The following is a 27,763-nucleotide window of genomic DNA, read 5'->3' as shown; positions in this document are numbered from 1 at the left end:
CACTACATGGGAGATGGATTGAAGAAAAGGAAATACAAATTGGCCCCGCCTTGTAGCTTGACCACTTGCGGCTTGGAGCGGCTAGAAGCTAGCTAGAGTCTTAGATCTAAAAGAATGTGTAGACTCGCACACACTGGCAAGCTTCTGTCTTGACTTGAAATGTTTGTTTTGGGCTTCTCAGAAATATGTAACAGGCAGGAGGAGCACCGGCCCACAATGGCACCCATCTGAGAGGTTCTGATTTCCACCGACCCCTTGTTTTACCTAGTAAACATAAGGATTGAACAAAAAGACTGGTATGTGAAAAGTGAAAACATGTTCAGGATGCTCCCAATTTATATCTTCTGTCAGATTGAAATATATACACATGTCCCTGAATCTAGGTTGTACAATATGAGAGTGAGTCTTGGGTATTTGTGTGCAACCCACATCTGTAGGACTTAAATGCCAAGTCCCTGAGCAGATTCTGCTCATATGGACCTCCTGCTGCAAAGGCGGGTGGGGGTGGCTTATAAGTTTTGTTCATATTGACCCAGGTAGATGCCATTTTACATGAAAACCCCAATCTTAAGCAATCTCACTTGAGAGCAAGTCCCCTTGAACTAAGTGGAGGCTCCTGCTAAATAGACACAAATAGTTTTGGGCTCAGTGGGGAAAATCTCTTGTGCATAAAATATACCTGTTGGAGCATGCTCTCACACACATATTAGGAAGATGTCTGGCCATTCAAAATGCAACCAATTGTATTAACAGGAACACTTGAGCAACCTTGAGAAGAGAACATTCACACAAAGGAGAAAGCATTCAGCATGGTTAAGTGTTCCTGTTAGTCATGCTTGAAGTATAGGGTTTAAAAAGGCCCATTTCCCCCCTTTATGGCCCACGGTCGTCTTCTCCTTGATCTCCAGGTAAAGGCAGAATGGTGTGTTTATGACACCACTTGGTTGCCATGGAATCCGTTATGCAGAGCACAACTTTGACACTGGAATATCACCCTCGGTTAAGGCCATTTGAAATCAGACGGAGGAGTGGTTTGATGTCCATGATTATAAACTTGGAGAATCAGCCAGAGCACAAAATGTGAAAAAGAGGCGTCATGGATGCTGCTAATTGTCATCGTTATAAATAGAAAAGGCAGGCTCCAGACTTCCGGGATAGTGCGAACGGGTAATGGCGGATTCCCTCCGAGTTCCGGAGGGAATCGGCTCCGCTAAGGACGGGTCTTGCCGTGCCGGCGACACGGGGACCCTCAGAAACCGCAGGCGCTGAAGCCTGCGGACATGGTGACTCGGTGGGCACCTTAAGCGCCCTCCCCGACCCGCGAAGAGCCTTTTTAAAGGCTACGGAGTGGACCGGAGAGTGGCGTGGCGCTGAGAGTCGATCGCTGCCTTGGCGGAGCGAAGCCGCGAGCCATGACCGGAGAGCGCTATCTTTCTTCCTGAAATTCGGACTGAAACAAATAACCCGTGAGTAGAAGGAAATTTTGGCACTAAAAGTTTTATACCTAAAATTGAGTACGATCGGGGGTGTGTTAAAAGGAAGTCCGCACTCCCCCCCCCCACAGAAAGACTCAAAGCAAGGAGAGGAGCACTAAGGCGGAAAAACTTTGGTGTTTAAATAGACATTCTCATGAATTGGATTATAAAGTTATTGTGCTGGAGTGGAAAAGAGTAGAATTTCGGAAGCCTTTTTTTTCTTGGCAATCCCCCCCCCCCCTTGGACCCGGGAGTGCCCTGCGTGTGAGCCCGAGGAAAAAGAACAAAGAGTTTGACAGCTGTCAAAGAGCTGTCAAACGAGTGGTAAAGATTTGGAACCGTATTGTTAGTACTTTCTTGGACTAAAAGAGCTACATTAAAACTGAACTTTTAGAAACAAAGTGACTGGGAATAACAAAGTAGCGGGGAACAACAGTAACGGATTGTTGGAATAAGATCATGATGGAAATCCCCCTGGAGGGAACTAAAGATATTGCAATGGCTGCAGAAGAGAAACTATGGGCAGAGATTGAAAGGATGTTTTTTCTCGTGGGAACTTTACAAGAGCAAAGTACCACAATGAGTAAACAACTGGAGACTTTCGGTTTGGAACTAGGCAACCCTGCTAATGATACAAAGCTGATGGAAAAAAACTCGGCAGCTGCAGAGGATGAGATAACTTCGGAATTGGGGGAAAAGAAAGAGGAAGAAGGAGAGGAATTTCAGGTGGAAAAAATCAACCAAAAGCCGGCAACCTTTGGGAACAAAGGATATAAAGAAAATGACAAGTGGACCGCAAATCTGCAAAAGGAGAGAAAGAGAAAGGAAGAAGTCCCTGAAATAACTGGAATACTGGACTATATAAGAGCAAACAAGTTCGATTGGGACTTCTTCATTCGGCTGGAGTATGAGAGATTGAGTGGTCCTGAGCAGAAACTGATACTGACTGATTTGGAAGGAGAAAAATATGAGGGGCTGGTGACAGAACCTCCTCAAAAAGAGAGGGCCAACAAAATGGACTATCAACAAAACTGGTGGAGAGAGACTAACTGGGGCTTAAGAGCCTCCAATGTGAGAAACCCGGGCTAAAGCAGCCAATTTATTGGGACATTGGTTTGGGAAGGGACAGAACCGGGGCAGGGAGGGAGGGGAGAGTAGAATAATTGAAATCTGAGATTTAGAATTGCTATATTATGATTTTAGGTGTAATATGGGAAGGGAGGAATTTATGGGAAAAAACTTAGGCCGTCCTTAGAGAAATGATTTATTGTGTAAAATTGGATAAGTTAATGGGTCAAGCATAGGTGATAAATTTTAAGAAAAGACAAGATATTTAAGGGATGAGAGGAAATAACTTGCTGAGATAATCAATGAAATTGGAATGTGGGAGGGAGGGTGCAGGGAAGTCAATGAAAGAAGGTTATGAAAGTAAGGTTATGAAATTATGTATGTTTTGTTCTGTCTTTATATGTTTGTTTGTTTGTTAAAAAAATTTGAAAATTCAATAAAAATTTATAAAAAAGAAAAGAAAAGAAAAGGCAGGCTCCATCTGCACAACTTGAACTCTCGCTTCAAACTTTGGATGCACCTGCATTTTGGGGTGTGGGACCACAAGATGTCCTCTCTGATCTGAACACATTCTGGATTTCTCAGAGGTAACATCTGCTTTTCTCTTAATTGGCAATAGTGCAAAAAGGATTTCTAGAATGATGATGATGATCACGATCACGATTACGATCACGATCACGATCACTTATTTATACCCCACCCATTTGGCTGGCTTTCCCCAGCCACTCTGGGTGGCTCCCAACAGAATATTAAAAACACAATAAAACACCCAACATTAAAACTTCCCTAAACAGGGTTGCCTTCAGATGTCTTCTAAAAGTCAGATAGTTGTTTATTTCCTTGACATCTGATGGGAGGGCGTTCCATAGGGCAGGCGCCAGTACTAGGAAGGCACACTGCATTGTGCCATTCAGTATGTGTTTGATGTACTATGGTTTTATTGGCTTTCCCAGATTTCATGCCACGTCTCCTTTGATTACATCACATAGTCCTCACCCCCAACCTGCTGCCTCTTCCCTGCCTCATTCCCTCCCTCCCTCCCTCCCTCCCTCCCTCCCTCCCTCCCTCCCTCCCTCCCTTCTACTGCTGGCTACTTCCAGTCCTACAAAGTCCAACTCCTTCAACTTTACCCAAATGTTGCTGCTGCTCCTTGCTCACTCCTTGCCTCAGCACATGTTGGTGGCCTCTGCTTCCCTCAGCATCTCAGGTGCCTGCATGCAAGAGGCAAGAAGGCAGTAAGGGGTGCACAGTAGTGCTTACTTCTGAGTAGCATTATTAAGCGAACTCACTCACTACCCTACTTCAGCCTGACTTTCTCTCACCACCTTCTTCTTCTTCTTCTTCTTCTTCTTCTTCTTCTTCTTCTTCTTCTTCTTCTTTGAGCCTTGTAGGAACAATGGTGTTCACCTCCATAACCGATGCTTTATTTGATGTTATTTGAATTTTAATATTGTATTTTTGCTTATTGCATGACACATACTTATGTAAGCAGGCTTATGTGAGCAGCCTTGAATTCACTTTGTGGGAAAAGGTAGGAATAAGTGCTTTGCATAACTTTTTTTTTAAACTGTGTCGTAAACCATTGCATTCAAAAGAAATAGCAAGAAGAAAGGGAGAAATCATTGCATCCCTAACCTTGAAAGCCTTTTGGCTGTTCAGTCTGGCCTGGAAGTGCATGGTCAGTACAACTGGGACCATTTAGGGGAGGGTGGGTACAATAAATACTACTACTACTCTATTTATACCCTCCCTACCTGGCTGGGTTCCCCTGGCTACTCTGGGCAGCTCCCAACAGAATATTAAAAACACAATAAAACATCAAACATTAAAAACTTCCCTAAACAGGGCTGCCTTCAGATGTCTTCTAAAAGTCAGATAGTTGTTTATTTCCTTGACATCTGATGGGAGGGTGTTCCACAGGGCAGGCGCCTGTGCCCTCTGCCTGGTTCCCTGTAACCTCACTTCTCTCAGGGAGGGAACAGCCAGAAGGCCCTCGGAGCTGGACCTCCGTGTCCGGGCTGAACGATGGGGGTGGAGACACTCCTTCAGCTGAATCCATCAAGGTAGGCTTGAATCCAGCAAGGTCATTGTACATATGCAATGTGTGTTCAAGCAATTGAACTTCCCTGTCCTCTTCTCCCTGATGTGCCTCTGAGTCCCACTTCCCAAATCTACTCCAGAGAGTTGGGGGATGTCAAGAGTTGGAGGAAGTTATGGAAGAGGGGGGGCAGGGAGGAAGGAGGGTTGGGAAGTGTGTTTATCATTTGGGCCCCGAAGTTTCTGCCAAAGTTCATCATAGAAACAGAAAACTACCTTAGGTTGCCATGCAGGCTGCCCAATTTCTCTTCTGTCAGTGCTCCCTTTCCTTTAGAACATGTGCAAAATTCAGAAATTCTGAATTTGCAGTGTGTCCTGGCATGATTAAGAAGGCTGCATCTTCACTTACTGGTTTTATGATGGTCAAGGAGCTATGAAAGCAGAGTACCTCAGTTGAGAGGGAAGTGGTAACCTCTCCAATGAACAACCTTATGTATCATTAAGGTGCACTTTATGCTATCCAGTGTGGGGACATACATCAGCAAAGCCAGTTTTGTTTCTATGCCTTCGGGGAACCTTGAAGCTCCTTCCCTGAGGTGCTTAGATCCTTGCCCCACCTGTGGCAACTAAGGGCATCCGGACTAATTCCTGCTCTTCTTCTGTGGCTGAGTTTGCCAGGAAAAGAAAATATCAGGCTTCTTCGCTTATTACAAGTGTTCCTTGGGCAGCAGCAACACAGCCACTCATTTTTAACATTACTCTTTTGTATGTTGTGAACCACCCTGTGATCTTTGGATGGAGGGTGGAATACACATTTATTATTATTATTATTATTATTATTATTATTATTATTATTATTATTAACAACAACAACAACAATAACTGAAGCTAAATGCAATGCTAATTTGGGTTTTCCTGCTCAGGCAAAACATTCTGGAGAATTTTGAGGGCAGATGAAGAGCATCAATAAGGCTAGCAAAAAATGTTTGAAAGCTATTTCTCGTGCAGACAGCCAACAAGCTATGGGGAACACTCACTTCTCATTAGAATCCACTAGGTGCCTTTGAAAGTCTCAGCTAGAATGTCTGATGCAGTTTGTCGCTGACAATATAACAATACTCTGTCTTGACAGGCCTAATGCTGGAGATTGGAATAATGGTCCACGTCAGGTGTTTAACCACTTAAGAAATTCAGGGTGATAAGCCTCTGGCCGGGAGGTTATGAGTCAATTGCGCTGCCATATTACACTCTGCTAGTTTCAAGTCACAGACATTTCAGAATTGTCACCCCCCCTCCTCCGCCCTCAACCAAAATATGCTCTCCCTAGTGTGATACTGTCACATAGGAAACCTGTGGTGATACTTCTCAAAGGCAGTGACATTAAGACACCGCATTCAATTGAGCACATCGCCTAAGTGAAAAACCATTTAACCCTGGGTTTAATAGGTGCCTGCCATCCCCACAGACAAATGGAATGGAGGATTGAGTTGAGGTTAAATCAGATTCAGTTAGAAGAAGTTGTGGGATGTGTGTGTGTGTGTGGTTTTTTTTTTTTTTTGGCAAGTTAAATTAGAAAACAGCCTGTGGCAAGTTATTAACTTTTCATTAGGCTCAAACAAAAGAACATAATTCCTATTATAGCATGTCAGAGGCTTTATTTTTAGTAGCAGAAATGCAAAATAGTGGCGGGAGGAAATCAATGTAAACTTGTAAAATATTAAATCCGCTTAAGGCGTAAGTGCAACCTATTAAACCCAGAAACTAGCACTGTGGAAAGCAAACTCCTAGAAACTAAAGGCTTGGTTATGCTGGAGGAAAAAAAACAAGGGTACCAGCACTATGAGGGAAGGGAATGACTTGGGAGATTGCTGAATGGATGGTGAACATTGTTCTTCTGCATCAGTGGTGAACAAAAAGAATTACCTAATGTTGGCTCCAATGGCTTGTGTGAAACTGCCCAATGAGCTTAGTCACCAAAAGCAGCAGTAGGAAATATTTTCTGAACTTCCTATGTATTGGGGCAAAAGAACAGATGGGGAGGAAACCACTCCCTTGTGGATTGCACATATTTGTTCACTTATATGCAGGAAACGTTAGCGGTAGTATGTTCTGAATACCAGTTGCTGGAAACTGCAGGGGAGTGGTGGTGTACTCGGGTCTTGCAGGCAAACTTCCTATTTTGCATCTGGTCGGATGCGGTGAGAACAGGATGGCGGACTAAATGGACCTCTGGCTTGATCCAGCAGGATCTTCTTATGTTCTTAAGAAGCACTTGCTAGATCAAGCCCAAACCCCTTCCAATCCAGCATTTCATCAACAGTAGGTTGTCAGATGCCTCTAGAAAGCTCACAAGGCAGGAATGAAAATTATAATCACCGTTTCCTGGGCATATCTTTAAGTTCCTCTGAACATAGAAGCTCCACTTAGCCATCATGACTGATACCCGTTCACTAATAATAATAATAATAATAATAATAATAATAATAACAACTTATTATTTATACCCCGCCTATCTGGCTGGGTTTCCCCAGCCACTCTGGGCGGCTTCCAACAAAACACTAAAATACAATAACCTATTAAACAGTAAAAGCTTCCCTAAACAGGGCTGCCTTTAGATGTCTTCTAAAAGTTTGGTAGTTATTTTTCTCTTTGATATCTGGTGGGAGGGTGTTCCACAAGAGGGGTGCTACTACCGAGAAGGCCCTCTGCCTGGTTCCCTGTAATAATAATAATAATAATAATAATAATAATAATAATAATAACAATAATAATAATAATAAAGCAATAAAACACCAAACATTAAAAACTTCACTGAACAGGGCTGCCTTCAGATGTCTTCTAAATGTCATATAGTTTTTGATCTCTTTGACAACTGATAGGAGGGCGTTCCACAGGGTGGGCACCACTACCGAGAAGGCCCTCTGCCTGGTTCCCTGTAACTTGGCTTCTCGCAGCGAGGGAACCGCCAGAAGGCCCTCGGCGCTGGACCTCAGTGTCCAGGCAGAACGATGGACGTGGAGACGCTCCTTCAGGTATACTGGACGGAGGCCTTTAGGGCTTTAAAGGTCAGCATCACCACTTTGAATTGTGCTCGGAAATGTACTGGGAGCCAGTGTAGGTCTTTCAAGACCGGTGTTATATGGTCTCAGCAGCCGCTCCCAGTCACCAGTCTAGCTGCAGCATTCTGGATTAGTTGTAGTTTCCAATATCCTCCATTAATTTGCCACACACCCTTAAACCTACCTCTACTGTTTGGCCATTTCCATATCTTTTGGGGGGGTTCATCTGGCAGTTTGCAAAGAAGTACTGCTTGGTGTCTTTGATGAAACTACTGTCCATCAAATCCACCAGGCCTGTGTATACCCCATTGTCAGGTTCAGTGAATTCTGAGCCTCCCCCCTCTCACAGCAGACAGCCAAGGAAATAGACAAGGAAGCTCTTACCGAGTCTTTATTCAACATTGACAGTGAGAGGCCTCTGTATGCTGCCTCTTAGGTTCATGGTGTTGCTCCAACTGAGCTCCTCCCCCTCTAATTGTCTCTGAGTCATTTGCTCTTCCACTTTCAATGCATGCCGAGTTCTGGGAGAAGGGGGGGGCAGAAATGCTCTCCAGTGATAACATGTAATGGTTCTAGGGGTTGCTCGTGCGTAAACCGGTGCAACACCTGGCTGGGTTGCCCGAGTGAACCTTTTCTGTCCGGACAGCCACTCACCCGTGGCTGTCTCAATTGCTGGCAGAATCCGTCAGTGGGTGTTTCTTGAACTCAAGTCAAGTCAAGTCAAGTTTTATTGCGGCAAAAGCCAGTGACACAGAACACCACAAGATCATACAAAAGGAAATCAACAACAGCATCAAGAAGAAAGAAAAGAAAAAAGAAAATTATTACGCAAGGGAGCTTCGCAGTGTGCCGTTCAACAAAAGAGATTTACGCTTCCTGATTGCTAAAGTGCAAAATTTGGCCACCTCATATGATATTGAGCTTGAGGAATCTTCCAGAAGGTATTTTCGTAGAATTTCGGGGGAGGATTCCAAATAATGTTGAAGGGGTATAAATTTTGATAAAAGCGGCAAAATAAGTTGAGCTCGTTCTTCACTATAGAATTCGCAAAATAGAAGGATGTGAGTGACAGATTCTACCTTATTAGACATACAGGGGCAGAGACGCGCATGCATTGGTACCCGCGTAAATTTGCCGTACAGCACTGCTGAGGGCATTGTCTCAAAGCGGGCTCTGGAGAAAGCCCATCTATAAGCTTCGTTAGTGATGTTAGTTAAGTAAGGGGCAGCTGAAAAATTAGACCAAGCTTTTAAAGATCTATACGTCTCCGGGAGTAGGGCGTCTTCTTGTTGTAATTCGACATCGTAGAGTCTCTGAGTGATGATTACTTTAGCCTTGTTCAGAGTTCCAATAAGAAGATTTTCAGGGTTTAGGCCAATTTGTTTGATCTTGTTAGTTATTTGCATAAGCCAAGGAGGATAGGGAACTGCAGCCAGGAAGTAAGGTAACAGTCCCTTAGGGTTGTAATGGATTTTCAACCAGAGGGATATTGCTTGCTCCCAGACTTTTAATTCCACTCTGGGCAGTCCTGCCTCTTGCCTTAAGACTGCATTAGGTGTACACTTTGGGGTAGCAAATAATGATCTTAAGGTTGGTAAAAGGGCTAATTTGAGAGCCATACAGGAGTTGGGCTAACGATTTTGCCTGGAAAACTTTAAGGGCCATCGGGAGGAAGCCAGCTCCTTTCCTTCTGAATAATCTAAGGATGGCATTTGCACTTCTTCCTGCTGATATAGCTGATGTCGTCAGGTGTGTTGACAATTTGGCATTATAAGAGAAAGTAATGCCTAGGTATTGGAAGATCTTAGTCTGTTCAATGGCGTTTCCCTTTACGCTCCAATTATCTTTCCTGAAGGAGCAGTTAAAATGTACAATTTTGGTTTTGGCAAAGTTAATTGTTAACAGCTCAGTGTTACATTGGTCACTGAACTTTCCTAAGGCACGTTTCAAGCCCACTTTGGTTTGAGAGAGAAGAACAGCGTCATCCGCATACATTAAAACTGGTACTTTTCTGCCGTTAGAGAACACGGGGGGGATGGGTTTCGGTTTCACGGCAACATGTGACCAGGGAGTTAACATAGATGTTAAATAAAAATGGGGCTAATAGACATCCTTGTCTGACTCCTCTATGGACTGGGATTTCTCTAGAGAGTCTGCCGTCCTGTCCGACTCTTATCTGGAGGGTATTGTTCTCATGAAGCTTGATCATCAGAAGTAATAACCTTCTGTTAATACCCATATTGGCCAATTTGGCCCAGAGCCTATCCCTGGATACAGAATCAAATGCTGCCTTTAGGTCCACAAAGGCCGCATACAATGACTTTTTCCAATGTTTCACATACTTATAAACAAAATAATCTAACACTAAGCAGTGATCAATGGTGGAACGTCCAGATGTAAATCCTGCTTGTTCAATTTCTAGCAAATCATTATGGTCTAGCCATTCACACAATTTTAGGCATAGGTGATTTGTATAAAGTTTGCAGATCACATTCAGAAGACTAATTGGTCTATAATTAGATGGATCAGAGGGGTTGCCCTTTTTAAATATAGGAACAATTATAGCCAGTCCCCAATCTTTAGGGATTTCGGTTGTCTTATCTATATATGAGAATAGATTTGCAAGAACCGGGGCCCACCAGTTTATTTGCGCTTTCAGAAGTTCAGCAACAATGAAATCACTTCCTGGGGCTTTGCCAGATTTCATTTGTAGAATTAACGAAGTGATTTCAGTTTCAGAAGTTGGGGGCCATGGGGTTTCTTGAACTTCTTCCAGCAAAGAAGCTCTTTGACGCCTAGTCTCCTTCTACTCTCCCTGCATGGAAGCCTTCTGCGCAAGGAGGGTGTAGGCAGCGGAGGACCCTTACTCTCCCTGCTGGTCCCTGGCAAGGAGTCATAGGACCGCCTCACCAATTCCCCCATCTGCCCCCCTTCTCCACTGGTGCTACGCTGATTCTCTTCCCCAGAAGATGGGCTGCCTCTCCCCATCCCGGGATGCTCTCTGGGACCCCTCCAGAGCCCGCTCTCTCCCTCCGGCCCTGATGGCAGTTCCCTGACATCACATGTCAGCTGACTGCTCTGTCTCTGTCTCCCCCTTCTCTTCTCCCAACACCTCCCAACTCTTCAGTTCACCTGTATCTGATTCAATACTGCCTCTTCTCTGGAAGGTTCAGGAGGAGGGGGGCAGTCTCCACCATTCCTCCTCAGTCTCGTCCCTGATACCCATACATTAAAGTTTACCCCTCACAGAATTACAATTCCTGTCATCCTTAACAAATTACAGTTCCCATGATTCTTAAGATGTGTGTGGAAAATGCACTTTAAATGCATGGTGTATATGCAACCTAGGTGAAGCAAACATTGCATTTTCTGATAGAATCATAGATTTGTGTGTAGTCCTGGTTTTAAGAAGTCAGAGCTGAAGACACAACAAGGTAGGTACAGGGTTTTGGAGCCTGTGTGGCTTCTGGACATTGTTGGACACCAGCTCTCATCAGCCCCTGCCAACATGGCCAATGGCCAAGGCTGATGGGTACTGGAATTGAAGAACTGCAGGGCTGCAGTTCCCGCTTTCCTGAGCTAAGGAAACAAGAAAGCTATGGCAAATAAGAGCTGGCAGATGGAACTGAGCAACAAAATGGCTTACCAATGTAACATCTTGATGTGACTGAAGAGTAAAAGCAGGTCATGGCTTTAAAAATACAGTGGTACCTTGGGTTAAGAACTTAGTTAACTTAGTCTGGAGATCCGTTCTTAACCTGAAACTGTTCTTAACCTGAAGCACCACTTTAGCTAATGGGGCCTCTCGCTGCCACCGCACCGCCATCACACAATTTCTGTTCTCATCCTGAAGCAATGTTCTTAACCTGAGGTACTATTTCTGGGTTAGCGGAGTCTGTAACCTGAACCATCTGTAACCTGAAGTGACTGTAACCCAAGGTACCACCGTAGGACAAAGTGGAAGGTTACTGGATTCTCCTGATTACCTGACTCTCTGGCCAGAAGGGTTCTGGCAGCTAGCTTGAAGGTCCTGCATTTCACTGTTGCATTCACCATAGTGCAATGGGAGAGGCGTATGTGCTTGCTGGTTTTAGGCTGTTTTGTGCCAATTCACACAAGAAACTTGTCCCAAACCCTGCTTTGAAACACAAGTGGCTAACTGGCATAGGTGCCGGGAAACTGTGGTACTATTGGAGAGGAGGTTTCAAGTGACTGGGTGTGAGCAGACTCATCTGAGGTGGGCATATGTACTATTATGCACCCTAGGTTCATTCTTTAAGCTTTATTTGCTCGAAAGATAAGGCACTATTACATTGAAGAAATAGGAGCCCTCTGAGGATATCCTTCTCTCCTACAACTTTCCCAGTCGTTCCATTTTGGTGTGCATTATCTAATATGACTGACAGACTGACAGACGCTCAAAACCAGCTTCTACAGCAGTTTCTAATACCCGAAGCTGAAGGATGCACAGACAGAGCTGGCCCAACCTTCACTTTAATTACTTCTATAGCTATTGACATTCTGAATCCCAACATTTCAGTTTTAAATTTTGGTTGCCACATGGAGTCAATTCTGATCTCTTGTCTCTTAGATCTCCAGGGTTTAGCTCTGTCCTTCTGTGCCCAGAGAGGGGATAAGATGCCTGTCATCTCAGCAGCAAAATAGTGCATCTAGGTTTAGGCTGATGCCATATTGAACTACTTGTTTCCTCATAGCTGACACGGATGTAAATCACTACAGTTCATTGACTTCAATGGATCTGTCAATCTTCCCAAGCTGGGAGCCTGGCCCTTGGAGTCTCATGAAAATCCAGTTGTCAAGCTATCTGCCAAGATGTTAATGTTGTTCATATTACCCCAAAGTGACAGGGAGGAATCAGAATTTAAAGCAATTGTTTGCCTTTCAAACGCCAGCCATTGTGATGCTTTATTTGCTGCCTGCATCTGGCTGCAAACAACTGCACAATAGATCAACAAGTTGGCACCTGGCATTAGGCCAGCACTATAAAACATTATGGTAGAGAGGAAGGGAGGAAAGCCTTTACAGCAAGCTTACTCTGCTGATCGCCTCATCACTACAGAAACCCTCAGCTTGGACTGGCTGGGCGCCATTAAAGCAAACAAGCAGTAATCAGACTCGCACCTTCCAAAAGTAGTTTTTTGTCTTTTTAGAAAGCAGCTTGTGAGACTTTTGTTATGCAGATCTGCCGCTGGAATGTTGTATTTGTTCAGGATCCAGGGCTTGACCCCACCCTTCTGATCCAGCTAATCCAGAACACGGCAGCTAGACTGGTGACTGGGAGAGGCCGCTGAGACAGTAATAGACTGGTCCTGAAAGACCTTCATTGGCTCCCAGTACGTTTCCGATAACAATCCAAAGTGTTGGTGCTGACCTTTAAAGCCCTAAACAGCCTCAGCCCAGTATACCTGAAGGAGCATCTCCACCCCCATCATTCAGCCTGGACACTGAGGTCCAGCTCTGAGGGCCTTCTGGCGGTTCCTTCACTGTGAGAAGAGAAGCTACAGGGAACCAGGCAGAGACCCTTCTCAGTGGTGACTCCCACCATGTGGAACGCCCTCCCATCAGCTGTCAAAGAGATCAACAACTATGTGACATTTAGAAGATATCTGAAGGCAGCCCTGATCAGGGAAGTTTTTAATGTTTGTTTTATTGCTTTATTATTATTCTGTTGGGAGCCACCGAGAGTAGCTGGGGAAACCCAGCCAGGTGGGTTGGGTATAAATAATAAAGTATTATTATTATTATGGCTCCAGTTTATACAACTGTCTGTGAACCAGCCATCATGGGTTCAGAAGCCTCTGAGTGACTCTAACAGCCACTGTTACAACTGATCACCACATGGGATGGAAAGCCTCATTTGAGCTAGGGCTGCAGGGCAGAACTTGTTCATCTCCCTTTTTGCAGCAGATGGACTTGATCCAAAACTCCTGAACTTGCTTGGAGATTGGAACACAATTCTGCGAAGACACACCCCTCCAGATTTTGTGATAGTTTTGCCCTGTAAAAAGTGCAGGCGAAAGGAAACATTGACATAAAAATGCATGCAAAGTTCGTATTTTGCAGATGAATGCACTGGTCGTGTTTGTACGCCACCCTAAACGAAACTATGTTGTTGTTTAGTCATTTAGTCATGTCTGACTCTTCATGACCCCATGGACCAGAGCACCCAGGCACTCCTGTCTTCCACTGCCTCCCGCAGTTTGGTCAAACTCATGTTAGTAGCTTCGAGAACACTGTCCAACCATCTCGTCCTCTGTCGTCCCCTTCTCCTTGTGCCCTCCATCTTTCCCAACATCAGGGTCTTTTCCAGGGAGCCTTCTCTTCTCATGAGGTGGCCAAGTATTGGAGCTTCAGCTTCAGGATCTGTCCTTCCAGTGAGCACTCAGGGCTGATTTCCTTCAGAATGGATAGGTTTGATCTTCTTGCAGTCCATGGGACTCTCAAGAGTCTCCTCCAGCACCACAATTCAAAAGCATCAATTCTTCGGCGATCAGACTTCTTTATGGTCCAGCTCTCACTTCCATACATCACTATTGGGAAAACCATAGCTTTAACTATATGGACCTTTGTCGGCAAGGTGATGTCTCTGCTTTTTAAGACACTGTCTAGGTTTGTCATTGCTTTTCTCCAAAGAAGCAGACATCTTTTAATTTTGTGACTGCTGTCACCATCTGCAGTGATCATGGAGCCCAAGAAAGTAAAATCTCTAGTGCAAATGTACAAATGCACCCAAAGAAGGAGATCACAGCATCTTGGTATCTCCTTGTGCTTTTTGATGCCAGTGGAGTACTGCAGCTAAGCCAAGGTATGGCTTAGCATGTCATCCAAACCCAAAATTGTGGTTTAACTCTCTCTCTTTTAAGCATGACCTACAGCCAAGGTTTTTCCTATGGCTGCAGGTTGTGGTTGAGGAGGTGAGTCCTTTTGATATCTGATCCTGCAAATCAAACTTAAAGAGACCAACCACAAATACACTGCATTTATCTGCCTCAAAAAGGCAGGATTCATTTCTTATTCCTGAAAATTTTATCCAATTTCTTTTTGAAACTAAAAAAAAGTTTTGTTGTTGTTGTTTTTTAAAAAAATATTTCCTTTTTAAAACAACAACAACACCAACACCCAACTTTTAAAGTTGGCTAGTAGAAAAATCTGTGCCTTTATTTGCCTGAAATTTGGCATACTCCATCCACTCTGAAAGGGCTATTATGCCTGCAAATTCCACCCAATTCTGTCAAAAGACAAAAAGTGGTCAGGTTAGATGAGTGGAGTCCATCCAGAAGGCTCTTCATTGAGAAGGCTGTAAGCTGAAGTTTAGATATTTACCACATGGGGCAGCCACATGCAGATCCTAGCAGATCCTGATTCATCAAGCAGCCAGGAAAGCTGGTAGGGTGGAATGCCGCAGGCTTGAAATGGAATCTGTGGGGAATTCAATAAGCATAGGAAGAAATCTCATGCACTGGAACTATGATCAGTGCTGAGTACAGCTGAAGCCTGACCTGGAGCCTTTCATAGTCCTATTAGGTCATGGGGAAATAATGCCTGGGTATGTAGAATTATGCTGGACCCTCCAAGGGCATCATAGCTCTGGGAACAGAGCCTTTTGCACTGGTTCTGAGTGGCTCAGCACGATGGGGCAGCAAAGCAGAGTGCTAGGGGTCATTGGTTCTAGCCCTGAAATCCCCCGATATGGAAAAATAAAATGAAATGAAAATAGCCTAATAAACCATTCCCAAATTATTCTTCTGCTGAGCATGGAAATGAATATGCTTCTCTTTCATTCTGCCCACCCTGTTGCACAGGTATGATTCAAAATGATTCATGTATTTTTATTATTTTGAAAAGAAGAAGAAGCAATAGTTGCTCCAGGCGCTATAACGGCTAATTAACTGGGAACTATTTCACTTTGACAAGTCCGTATGACGGGATACTCACTAATGGATATGTTCAAGGTGTTCTGTTCTTTTCCTCCCCTTCCTAGCCGTAGTAGAAAATAGTAATAATGGAAAATAGCAGCCACTTAACACTCCCTTAAAAAGAAAAAACAGCCTAGTTTTTAAATTAATTACACACGTTCATACACAGAGCTAATGGGCATAGGAAGGCTTTTTTGTGCTTTTGCTTGAAGTCTCAGGTTTTCTGAATTACTAAGGCCATACAGAGGGGCAGATAAGACTATTTGAAGACTGGACAACACTGATATCTTCCAGCACTCAATGCTTTAAACAGGACTGAATTCCCTGTCAGGTTATCTGCTTCATACAGCTTTTCTGGATTTCAGCTCCTTATGCATATATTTCTGTATCTGTGTCTGAGCTACACGGACAATTGTCTTTTCTAATTAATGATCTGTACATGAGTTAAGATACATCCACTATTTATTTGGTGTATTTTCTCTCCCTTATTTGGCTCATAGCATTCCCACCCCCCCTAAAGACCTGAGCAAAGGAACAATCCCTCAGCTGTTTTTATTATAGATATCTCTCATTATTACTGCTGGCACTTATGTTTGCTCTACTGGCAGGAGATATTAAGGAAGGTAAGGGCAGAAGCTGTTTCCTTGGTGTTTAGCTTAATTGCACATCTGTGTTTTGTGCTGGTGGCCGAATGACCTTGACTTAACTTCTAGCATTGTTCATCTCCTTTGAGCCATTATAGTTTACATGCTAAATCACCATGCTGTTATTTCTGATCGTAGAGAAGGTGCTAATTTTGGTTTATATTACACACAGTGCCCAGAGATGCCACATTTCTGGAAACTGTATTGCCTTTATGGTCTTGTGAAGAATAATGAACACTAGGGGAAATACTCATCTGCAGATATAGAGGTGTGAAAAGTTATTGTCAATCTTTTGTTTTTGCCATGTAAATTTCATCTGCAAGCAAAACAAAAATGAGCATCGTTTATTCACATTAATCTCTTCCTATACGTACCCCAGAACATAAAAAGAGACCATCTTGTCCATCGCCCCGAGGCACTTCCAGACAACCTGTTTCTTAAGCATTCATCCTGAGTTGGCTATTTAATGAACATTCATCCTGATTTTTTCATGATTTTAGGTGATGCATTAAACCAAGCCTTATGAGGAATGATTGAAGGAACTGGATATGTTTAGCCTGGAAAAGAGGAGACTGAGAGGAGATACAAGAGCCATCTTCAAATATCTTAAGGGCTGTCATATGGAAGATGGAACAAGCTTGTTTTCTCCTGATCTGGAGGGTGAGACTCGAACTTATGGCTTCAAGTTACAAGAAAGGAGATTCCAACTAAACATGAGGAAAAACTTTCTGTCAGTAAGAGCTGTTTGACAATGGAGCAGACTCCCATGAGAGGTTGTGGACTCTTGCTCCTTGGAGGTTTTTAAGCAGAGACTGGATGGCCATCTGTCATGGATCCTTTACCTGAGATTGCAGGAATAATTGGGTGCACTCTTCCCACCTTGGATCAAATCTATGCTTCCAGGTGTCATAAGAAAGCTGCAGAGATAGTGCAGGAGAGTGTGCACCCAGGAAATGATCTCTTTCAGCTTCTGCCTTCTGGAGGAAGGTATAGGGTTATAAAGACTAGGACTAGCCACTTGAGAAACAAGTTTCTATCCAAATGTGATTTTGGTTTTAAACGCAGTATAAGGTAGTCTCTATGGGAGTATATTGTATTTAATTATGGGGTATCAGAGTTTTTAGGGGGTTAACCAGGCTGGGATAACTGGGATAGCAGGCTTGTTGGTTTTTGAATGTCTGATGTAGATTTTTTCAATTTTATTGTTCTGTATGGGGCAATGACAATAAAGATTATCGTATCGTATCAATTGGACTAGATGACCCTTGGGGTTCCTTCCATTTCTACAGTTCTATGATTCTGAGTGCTATCCCACACTTTCCAGTGCATTTCCCCATCACATTCCTTATCACAAAACACCTGATCTTTGAGTGTAGAGGGTCTGTTTTACAAAACTTCCCAATGTGCTATAATTGTGCAACCTGAATTTGCCAGGACATGATTGAATCCCACTTGAAAATAGCAACAGTCTGGAAGTGCCCCTCTTCTCACACCAGAAGCCCATGGGAAGTCCACAAGCAGAACATGAGTGCAACAGCAACTTCAGTTATTCCCAGAGTCCCTTACCTCTCTCTATCCTTTTCTTCTTCCTGTCTCTTGTCTCTTTCCTTGCTCCTTAGGAAAAGGGATTGCCTTTTCTTGCTCATGAAATTCTGCAAAGCATCACGCGCTTCCACTGTGAAGGTATAAATAATATTGGTCATAGATGCCATATCTCAATAATGATGGTACGGTTTTGATGCAGCCTCTAATACCATCACATACTGGAAACAAAGCAAGAAATAAAAGAGCAGGACAAATGACATGAACTCACACAAAGCCTGTCCTCTGAAATGGGAGGCTTACCAATTGAATTCTCGCTGATTCCTTGGTGTCTTCAATCAAAATCACATTACTCGGTCAGAAGGTTACATGTGGTAATAGATGCAAGGAAAAGATGCAGTCAGGGTGACAGAAAATAGGATAAAGCTGTCTTGGAACCAGAAGTCAGAGGACTGATGGGGGCTTCTGTAACTAAATGGAGAGAGAGAATCTGTTTGGGGGTATTAAGACTAGGACAGACAGCAAAACCAAGCTGCCTTGTTATTCTGTTATCTCTCTCTATAATAGACAGGTATTGATTGTCATCTCTTTGTCACACTCTTGCATCACAGTGCAGCATAGGTGAAATATATTCCTAGGACAGGACCATACCAATGCCGTGGTAAAGGCTATGCAGCCAGAACTAGTGGCTTCCTTTTTCTTTGTCAACATGGGGCATGATGAAAATGCAAGCATCGTGAAACTGGAAGATGTTTCCTCTCCACCTTTGCTCAGTTAGCGTGGCAATGGGCCAACTGGTTTGATAAACCCAGAAGATAGCTTCTCCTCTCAGGTTGGTATCTGCAGTTTTTTAAAAGGGCTTCATATGTTCAAAAATATAGTAAAGGTTCGCTATCTATGCTAGCATTCGATTGACGTTGGAGAGAAATTGAGTTGAGAAACAAGATTAAGGGTACATATTGATATAGGAATGTATTAGATAAAATGTAAAAAAAATATATACAATAATAAGAGTACATTCATTTGTAAAAAAAGAATATACAACGAGATTGACAGAAAGTCCATAGTGTTGGTACAAATATTATTTTGAAATGGCTTTATGTCTTTGTTTTTTTTTTCTTTTTTATTTCTTTAGGTACATAAATTTGGTATAGAAACTTTGTCTACATGTTGGAAATTATATTATAATATGCCCTGTAATGTAATATGATGATGTATACATATGTGACATAAGAACGTGTGTGTGTGTGTGTGTGTGTGTATAAATATATATATAGGGTTTCATAAACTCAGTGAAGTGATTTCTTTTTAAAAGAAGTTTTAAATTGCACTTGGTGCTGGGATCATACCAATTTTGCAACAGCATTTGGGTTCCTGTCTCTAGGCTTATGGCATTTTGAGTTCTGGCAGGTACCTCAACTTTATTATTAAGATGTGGCATGTAAATTCACCCAGACAAGCAATATTGGACTTTATCCCAGACTAGGAAGAGGGGCAGAGTGGGCTGTCTATGTAGCCATAGTTAATATGCAGGTGTGATAGCTGGAGTGCTAAAACTTGTTAGAGAAAAAAAGGAAGCCAAAATAAGACCTTGGGGTGAGATGTGGATCTTCTTTTTTCAGCTTATTAAAATGGTGTCTGTTCTGGTTTGGCACCTGAGGCTGTTTGCTACTCTCTGTCTATGTGTGTGGCTCTGCATATGTGTGGATTTTTGAGAGGGTAAATGCACTTAAATATTGCAGAGCTTATAATTCTGTATGGACAGTAGCCATTAGTCATAAAGTCAGCCAACACATCTACAAGCACATCCACAAAATATAGTCCTTCCCCACACTACCCATCTCTCAAGGGAATAAAACAGAATTATTGATACGGTGTTTACCAGCAAAAGAAGAGATATATATCTCTAGATACCTTATTGGACATTATTCAAGGCTGCTGAGATAATATATGTTTTTTAGAACAAGGCATGCTGCAGTGTCACTCAGCTAAGTTTCACTTATGGAATCCAGCTGCATAATGTAATCAAAGCTAATCCTGAAGTATTCACCTTAAAAATAAAAAAATAAAAAACGTTTTTATCAGTACCAAAAACGCCTTCCCTCATTTGGCAGTTTTTGGACACTCCTTCTGAAAATTTTCAGTGATTTCTTTTTAAATTGCCCTTACTTGCCCTCACTTCCTATTCCTACATTTGATCTCAGTGCTGTCATCCAGTAGCCAAATCGGATGATTTATTTACTGGCATCTGGCAACAGCATCCCATCAGATGCAACGTTGTGAGATCATCCTGATTTCTATATGATCCCTGGTCACATGTGCTGCTTTTTTGAAAATGATATAGTGAACCTTTCAAGCTGCACAATGAAATAATGTATGTGATCATTGCCTCAGGGGTAGCAGGAAAGTTTCAGCATTATATTTTATAGTGAAGCTGCAAATATAGTTTTCTCAAGTGTTTGTTGAGTACTGTAGTACTCTTAAGGAGATCATGTGAAATCAATTATTAGTTTAGTGGTGAAATACACAAACATGCACAAAAAGGCAAGGACAGCAAATGTAACCTTTGAGAATCACTGCCCCATTTGTTCGGAAGATGTATGAACATTTTCTACTAGTCTGCACTCAGGGACATAGTTCCTGAGAAGTCTAGAAGGGCCATCCATTATGAAGACCTTTATCAAGCATGCTAGTGTTTTTGCAGACAAATTAAGGAGCAATCATTTTGCCAACCAACAACTAGGGATGGGGATAAATTCAATTCAAGTTACCTTTATAAGCAAACCTACCCAATTTTCACTTTCCTTTTTTTTTATATAAATAATTTTTATTAACAGGCCAATCACATCACATTAATCAAATCACATTAGTTCCAAATTATACAGCCAAATTTTAATTTTTTTGTTGAGGGTACCCATACATCAAGCTCGTCACGTGTCCAAAATTCTGGATAACTCCAGGCATCACATATTTTACTGCTTTAATTAGACAATTCTATCCAGTTCGATCTGGATAGTCCTTTATTACTTTCTTTCTCATCTTGTTGTTATCATATATTCCATTCTTTGCAATCTCTGATGGTTCTCACAAGCAGACTGAAAACTGGCGTCTCTGTGTGGGTTTTGTACTCTTCAAAAACTATCTCTCTCCGGGACAGCCTCTGTTCAACGCTTCCATAAACAAAGTTAACCTTTGGTCTGTCCTTTATTTTTCCTCAGGCTAGCCAGATATATCAAACAATATATCAAACAGATCAGGGGGCTCTGTCAGGTCAAACTTACATTCCAACACTCCTTCTCTTTCGAACAATCCTGATTCTCCTCCCCCCTATCCTTCTTCCTCCGGCAAGCCTGTCTTGGCGAGACGCCATTTTTTAACTGCGTCATAAAAAATTTCCTCTTTCTCACCATTCACCAGTCTTCTCTCCTGTTGTAATCCATCCCCACAGAGTTCTTAAAATCCTGCTTATGATTGATAAAAACGCGACGATCTTATTTCTTTCTGGGGTGAAGGGTTGTTAATATCACATCGTGTAAAGAAAAAAGAGGTTTTTTCCTCCACCCCCCTTCGTTCCAAACATACAGTCTCCTAGTGGTGATTCATCAGAAGATTTACTTATCCGTCCGTCACTCCCGGTCACAGAGATCCATTAATCAGCAGCCTTATCTCGAGCTTTACTTGATGTATGTGCTTCAGCTTCCATTCCAATCGTATGTTTCCAATTATAATTCCGAGCTGAAGCAACCAGCACACGCTAATTGGAATCAGTGTCAGGAAGAGCTGACTTCACCGAGGGCTCGTGCCAAGTGTTCGGCACCCCCATCTCTCGGATCAGGGGGTGCATTGTGAACACCGCTGGCAAGACAGGGTCCCACCACATCCTGGGGGGAAGGGAAGGCTGCCTACTTCCCATAGCAGCCCCTTAATTACCTTGTATGGGTCAGAGAGATGTTATTGTCGGCCTTCCAACGCGCCACTTGGTGGCCCCCCAATTTTCACTTTCCGAGGCAATACACAAACTGAAACACAGCCTTCCTTTGACATTTGCACTTCTCTGAATTTTTCAGAGCAGTCCCCCTGCCAAATAATGTGTATAAAAATTCATATACTAAGGTAAATAAAAATAGCATTGAAAAATGCATTACATAAGGTGAAATTGGACAAAGGCATAGATTAGGCAAAACTGCACACAAAAGATGTAGCAATTAGGAGAAATTTGCACTACAGTGCTGCGGAAATATTTTTCAGGATTTCTCGATTATCTAACAAAAGCTACTCTTCACCTGCCACCCCTTCTGGGTCCACCCCTTACCTGCCATACTATGACAAAGTTCCATTCCTGACCTGGCAATGTGCTCCAGCTCTATCTCAGAAAGACCCTACCCAGGGACTTAATAAAATAAATATAAAAGATTGAAAGTGTTTATGTGACTTATTTCAGACAAGATAGTATCTCCCTCGTAGAGGAAGATCCTAAGCAGCTACCAAGCACATGATTTTGCCTGGAAGGAGGAAATGAAGCAGGATAAAAAAGCAAAGGTACCCTGACCTTTAGATCCAGTCGCGGATGACTCTGAGGTTGCGCATTCATCTCGCTTTACTGGCCGAGGGAGCCAGTGTTTGTCCACAGACAGCTTCCGGGTCATGTGGCCAACATGACTAAGCCGCTTCTGGTGAACCAAAGCAGCGCACGGAAACGCTGTTTACCTTCCCACCGGAGTGGTACCGATTTATCTACTTGCACTTTGACATGCTTTCAAACTGCTAGGTTGGCAGGAGCAGGGATTGAACAACGGGACCTCACCCCATCGCAGGGATTCGAACCACCATCCTTCTGATCAGCAAACCCTAGGCTCAGTGGTTTATACCACACTGCCAGCCACATTCCCCCAATGAAGCAGGATGTATATCCTAAAACGGTCTTGTAGCAAACTTCCACTGATCAGCAATAAGAATGGACAATTTTTGCTTTATTCATCCCTTGCACGCTGCTTGCAAATTTCTAAACCTTTTGATCAACTAAAAAAATAGTCCCTCTCTTGCAACACTAGCATTTGGGGTCACCCAATGGAGAAGAGGATTGCCAGTGGGTTCAAGACAAAGAGAAGTGCTGCTCCACATAGTGCATACAGTGGTACCTCAGGTTAAGAACTTAATTCGTTCTGGAGGTCCGTTCTTAACCTGAAACTGTTCTTAACCTGAGGTACCATTTTAGCTAATGGGGCCTCCCATTGCCGCTGCGCTGTCGCCACACAATTTCTGTTCTCATCCTGAAGCAAAGTTCTTAACCCAAGGTACTATTTCTGGGTTAGTGGAGTCTGTAACCTGAAGTGTCTGTAACCTGAGGTACCACTGTACTGTAATTAAGGAATTTAGTACCTCGAGAGTTTAAGATAGTCACCATCTTAACTGACTAATTCATAGTCTATTAAGAGCACCTAGTTCTTCATGGTTAAACTGAACTTCCATTTTCAACCCTAGTATACTTGTAATATCCTTTGCTGATAAGGAGAAACAGCAAGTGATCCCCTTCACCTTCATGCCTGGCTTGTGAGCTTCCAGAAGAACCTGTCTGATCACTGTTGGGTTTGGAACTTGGTTTGAACTGTCACAGCAGTTCTTATGTTAAAGGAACAGCAGAATCCCTGATGCCATTAGGATACCAAAGATGGTCAAATAACAGGAATAGTGACTTTGGAAAGAAGGTGTTGGGCTCAGAAGGATAATCTGCAGCAATGTGTCAAATCTGAGATGAAGAGGCCAAGATAATATACACCAGCAGAATCTTCTGGTTTTGTCGCTATGAGGATACAGGATGATAACATAACCTGTTGACCTCAGGAAAACACAGACCTCACAATGACGGGTGAGAGAGATATTGAATGCCTAAGTGAACCTGAACAGAATATAATATGAACAGAATGGCAACTATTCACTACCGAAAGGTCCCCCCTCAACAAGGACAAGTAGCCAGAGGTTGGGGAGGGAATCCGTCATAGCAATTGCCTCCTCCTCTGGGTGAGAGAACTGACTTTTGTGACAGAACTCCGTAGCTGCTACTTGACTCCAGTGTCCAAGTCTGATCATAGCCTGACCCATTTCCCCATTTGTAAACTGGGAGGAGTAACCTATCTCAGAGGTTTGCTTGCAAAGGCAAAACAAATAAAGGTTGGAAAGCACCTCCCCAATTAAAATCCTTGTTTAGAAAGGAAGCTTTTAATGTTTGATGCATTACTGTATTTTAATATTGTGTTGGAAGCCGCCCAGAGTGGCTGGGGAATTATTATTATTATTATTATTATTATTATTATTATTATTACTACGTCAAGTAGCGTTGACATGTTCCATTTTTTGACCAGGGCCAACGTTGGTGGGGCCAGGCACCTGTCCAAGACCCACGCTCCTGCAAGAGTCTCCTTCCCTTCAATAATGCCGCTTGTGGGCCTGCCCCTTGTCTCTGGCTCATGAGGGAAATGGCGGGAGGCAGGAGCACAAGCAGCAGCCAATAGCAAGTGCTGCAAGAAGAAGTGGGGACTCCTGAGGGTTACTTGACAGAACTGGATTTAACAAAGTAAAACACTGATCTGTTTTAAATGTATACATGGCCAACAGGATTCCACCACAACACTGATAAAAGCCAGTTCCCAAAGTTCCATCTGTGGAGGTTGCCCTTAGCCATCCGCCAACGTCCTGCTTTTTTACTTACAACCAGGCTGGCACTGGCTGTCAGCTCCCTCCTCCTTAGTACAAAAGTCAGCAGGGAGGAGGATGGAGGCAAAAACAAGGATTAGCCTCTGATTTGTTGTGTTGTCAACTACTGTTGCCCTCCCTGCTTCTGCCCTACCAGTGCTCAGGACCGCAATACCTCAAGGACTGCCTCTTTCCATATGAATCTATCCGGACCATGAGATCATCTTCTGAGGCCCTTTTTGCGTGCCTCCTCCTTGCAAGGTCTGGAAGGTGGCAACACAAGAATGAACCTTCTCTGCAGTGGCTCCCCATCTGTGGAATGCTCTCCCCAGGAAAGTTCACCTGGCGCCTTCATTATACACCTTTAAGTGCCAGGCAAAAACGTTCCTTTTTAACCAGGCCTTTGGTTGATCTGATTGACATCCTATGCCCTTTTAAAATGTGGCTCTTTTTTGGGGGGGAGGGGGGTTATTTGGTTGTTGTTTTTATTTTGATTATATATATTGTGGTTTTTATGTTGATCTTTTCTGTGAACTGGCCTACCTCGGGTTAAGTACTTAATTCGTTCCGGAGATCCATACTTAACCTGAAACTGTTCTTAACCTGAAGCACCACTTTAGCTAATGGGGCCTCCTGCTGCTGCCTCGCCACCGGAGCACGATTTCTGTTCTTATCCTGAAGCAAAGTTCTTAACCTGAAGCACTATTTCTGGGTTAGCAGAGTCTGTAACCTGAAGCGTATGTAACTGAAGCGTATGTAACTCGAGGTACCACTGTATATAGATTCAAAAAAGAATAAGAATGCCAAATGGATACCACCCGCACTAGCTCCATCATATTGTACCTTCAAAAGCACGCACCTCAGAGAAGTATTTCCCCACCTGTATTCCTACAACCTGCAGGCCCTCAATCTTCACGCCCACCTCATTTGTCATAACAACAGGCATTTTGATAATGTGCTCCCAAAGTACTATGGGAATGTTACAGTGATTCTTTCTCTATAAATCAAAGTTATAATTAAAGGAGGGTGAGGGGGAACGGAAATGCCTAACCGAAGTTCTTCGGCTGTTCATCAAAATTCTGCAAGATTCAGATTACAGGAACTCTTTATCAGTTCTTAAATTGCTTGCAACCCCTCACCTCATAGCCTGAGGGTGTACAATGTAAAAACGGAGAGAACATTCTCGGTGCATTTCTGTGCTCTTACACGGCATTTATAATAACAGAGGCGCGAGCAATCTTTATGTAAGAATATGCATTTTGTCTTGATGACTGGGGGCAGGTGAAGAATGTTACAGCTATGAATTTAAAGCATGCACACAATTCTGGAGTCTGCGGCGTCTGGATTACTAAACATCTCTAAGTGCCTTCGGGAAATGCATGGAGGTGGGGTTGCTGATGGCAGGGCCATTCATTTATTTTCAAAAATAGAAGGTGCCGTGGCAGACAAAAATAGTCATCCATCTTCCTCTCTATTCCAGGAACAATGCCCTGAATCTGAGGCCAGAAGGCAAGGGCCATGGTCCAAGACACACATCCATGCCTGTAAATAAATGCATTTGAGTCAAAAGCCAGGATGCCTTCCTTTTTGCAATTGTTGCCCCTTGGAAAATATCAAGGAGTTTTATTTCTTAGATCCAGATTATAAACATGGGGGGGGGGAGCCACTAGGATGCGTGTTGCCTCTCAGCATATAAGATGAATGTATGGCAGAGATGGTTAGGCACCAGGCTTGCGGGATCTATTTTGTTCCTTGCTAGAACATTGGTGACCAGCATCAGATGGAAATGAGTGGCAACTGAGTGGCTGGTGGTACAGGAGGCACAAAATGGCGGCTCGAGGGATGGAGCCAGCTACCCCATGCTTCCCATGGGCCATGTACCAGGATAGCTATGAATACCAGAACCATTTCTGCAGGTGTGGAGGGAAATTTAGCCCACAAAAATGAACAAGCAATACTGCATAAAAACCTGGTCACAGACAATGATTATGTGGATTTTACAGGCCCAAGTTCAGTCATATGCAGATAATTCTTTTTCTCATGTTTTTACTTGGGACTGCGAAACAAGAGGTAGTCTGAAATCCTTGTGGAACTAGCACAAATCACTCTGAGATTTACTGATGGATCCCGAACCATTTTCTGCCTATCCCAGGTCTATGGCTGCCAACCAATCAGAAAAAGAACAGACCAGCTAGTATTATTCAGGGAAGTTTTAAATGTGTGAGATTTTAATCTTTTTAATCTTTGTTGGAAGCCGCCTAGAGTGGCTGCGGAAACTCAGCCAGATGGGCGGGGTACAAATAATAAATTATTTATTATTATTATTATTATTATTATTATTATTATTATTATTATCATTACTGCTGCCGCTGCTATTGCTTTTGGGACAGTTGCGTGTCAAGACCCTGAGGCCTCTCCCTTATGTTGAATAATAACACGTGGACACCATATCATGTGCCACCTCAACCTGCTTCTCAAGGGCTGCCCTCCAGAAACCTGAGCACAGAACAGTGAGGCAGGCAGAAAGCCAGCTATCACCTGTTCCGATCCGGCTGAGAGGTGTGCGCGTTGCTGTAAAGGAAACAAGCAGACAAAGTAAAATATGGAGGGAAGGAGGCTCTTCCAAAAGCGCTTCCTGCTGCGAAGCAGGGAAGGCGGATCTCCTGAAGTGATTCAAGGTAAAAGCTTGAACACTCAAGGTAGCAGGAGAGCACGTTGCAGATCTGCGGAAGCCAGAACAAAAAGGGAGATCCCCCTGGCTGCGTTGCTGATTTAAAGGGATAAGCCACACCCTCCGGCCAACTGGATTGGCTGGCTGGGGCCATGACGCAGGACTTCACCAGCCCCCACTGTGTGTGGAGGCCATGTGGCCTGACCGCAACACCACCTCACCCGGAAGTGGAATGGCTTTGTGCAAAAAATACCCAAGTTTTGGAAAACAGCAGCAACAGGGATCATTCGATTTGCAACAGAAGTGCTAATTCTGTTCTCTGTTTTATGTATGCTACCCAGGAGGGTGTTGTAGGGGTTGCTTAGCAACCATGCAGGTAGCATGTGCTCTGATTCGCTGTGCAGTTCTGAGGGAGTTTTTCTCCGGATGTTAAACTGAATTTGCTCCTGTTCTCAGCAAGGCCTGTCTCTAAATGGCAATACTTCCCTGTTTCATTCTTCCTAAATTATACTCCATCTATCTATTTCAACATAAAGGTAAAGGGACCCCTGACCATTAGGTTCAGTCGTGACCGACTCTGGGGTTGTGGTGCTCATCTCGCTTTACTGGCCGAAGGAGCCGGCGTACAGCTTCCCGGTCA

General features: G+C 43.3%; 3 long non-coding RNA genes across 6 annotated transcripts; 2 read left to right on the top strand and 1 right to left on the bottom strand.

The window, feature by feature from the left end:
* The first annotated feature begins 219 nt into the window (after positions 1 to 219).
* Positions 220 to 17,780, top strand: LOC309341663. Its single transcript, XR_014156512.1, has 3 exons — positions 220 to 1,138; positions 3,018 to 3,130; positions 16,721 to 17,780. It is a non-coding gene; the product is annotated as an uncharacterized lncRNA (long non-coding RNA).
* Positions 14,801 to 23,617, bottom strand: LOC309341613. 4 transcript variants are annotated; one of them, XR_014156431.1, is made up of 5 exons: positions 23,298 to 23,617; positions 18,066 to 18,233; positions 17,787 to 17,895; positions 15,596 to 15,690; positions 14,801 to 15,079 (listed from the first exon to the last, which is right to left on the bottom strand). It is a non-coding gene; the product is annotated as an uncharacterized lncRNA (long non-coding RNA). The 4 variants fall into 4 exon arrangements; XR_014156432.1 differs by having other exon boundaries at positions 23,201 to 23,310; XR_014156433.1 differs by having other exon boundaries at positions 23,164 to 23,302.
* Positions 23,500 to 26,021, top strand: LOC309341645. The gene is made up of 2 exons (XR_014156491.1): positions 23,500 to 23,628; positions 25,933 to 26,021. It is a non-coding gene; the product is annotated as an uncharacterized lncRNA (long non-coding RNA).
* The last annotated feature ends 1,742 nt before the right edge of the window (positions 26,022 to 27,763 follow it).

The sequence above is a fragment of the Podarcis erhardii genome, assembly GCF_964252035.2.
Source record: "Podarcis erhardii genome assembly, chromosome: 5".
NCBI classification, from domain to species: domain Eukaryota; kingdom Metazoa; phylum Chordata; class Lepidosauria; order Squamata; family Lacertidae; genus Podarcis; species Podarcis erhardii.
The sequence above is the reverse complement of the archived record's forward strand: the minus strand, read 5'-3'. Positions and strand labels throughout refer to the sequence as shown.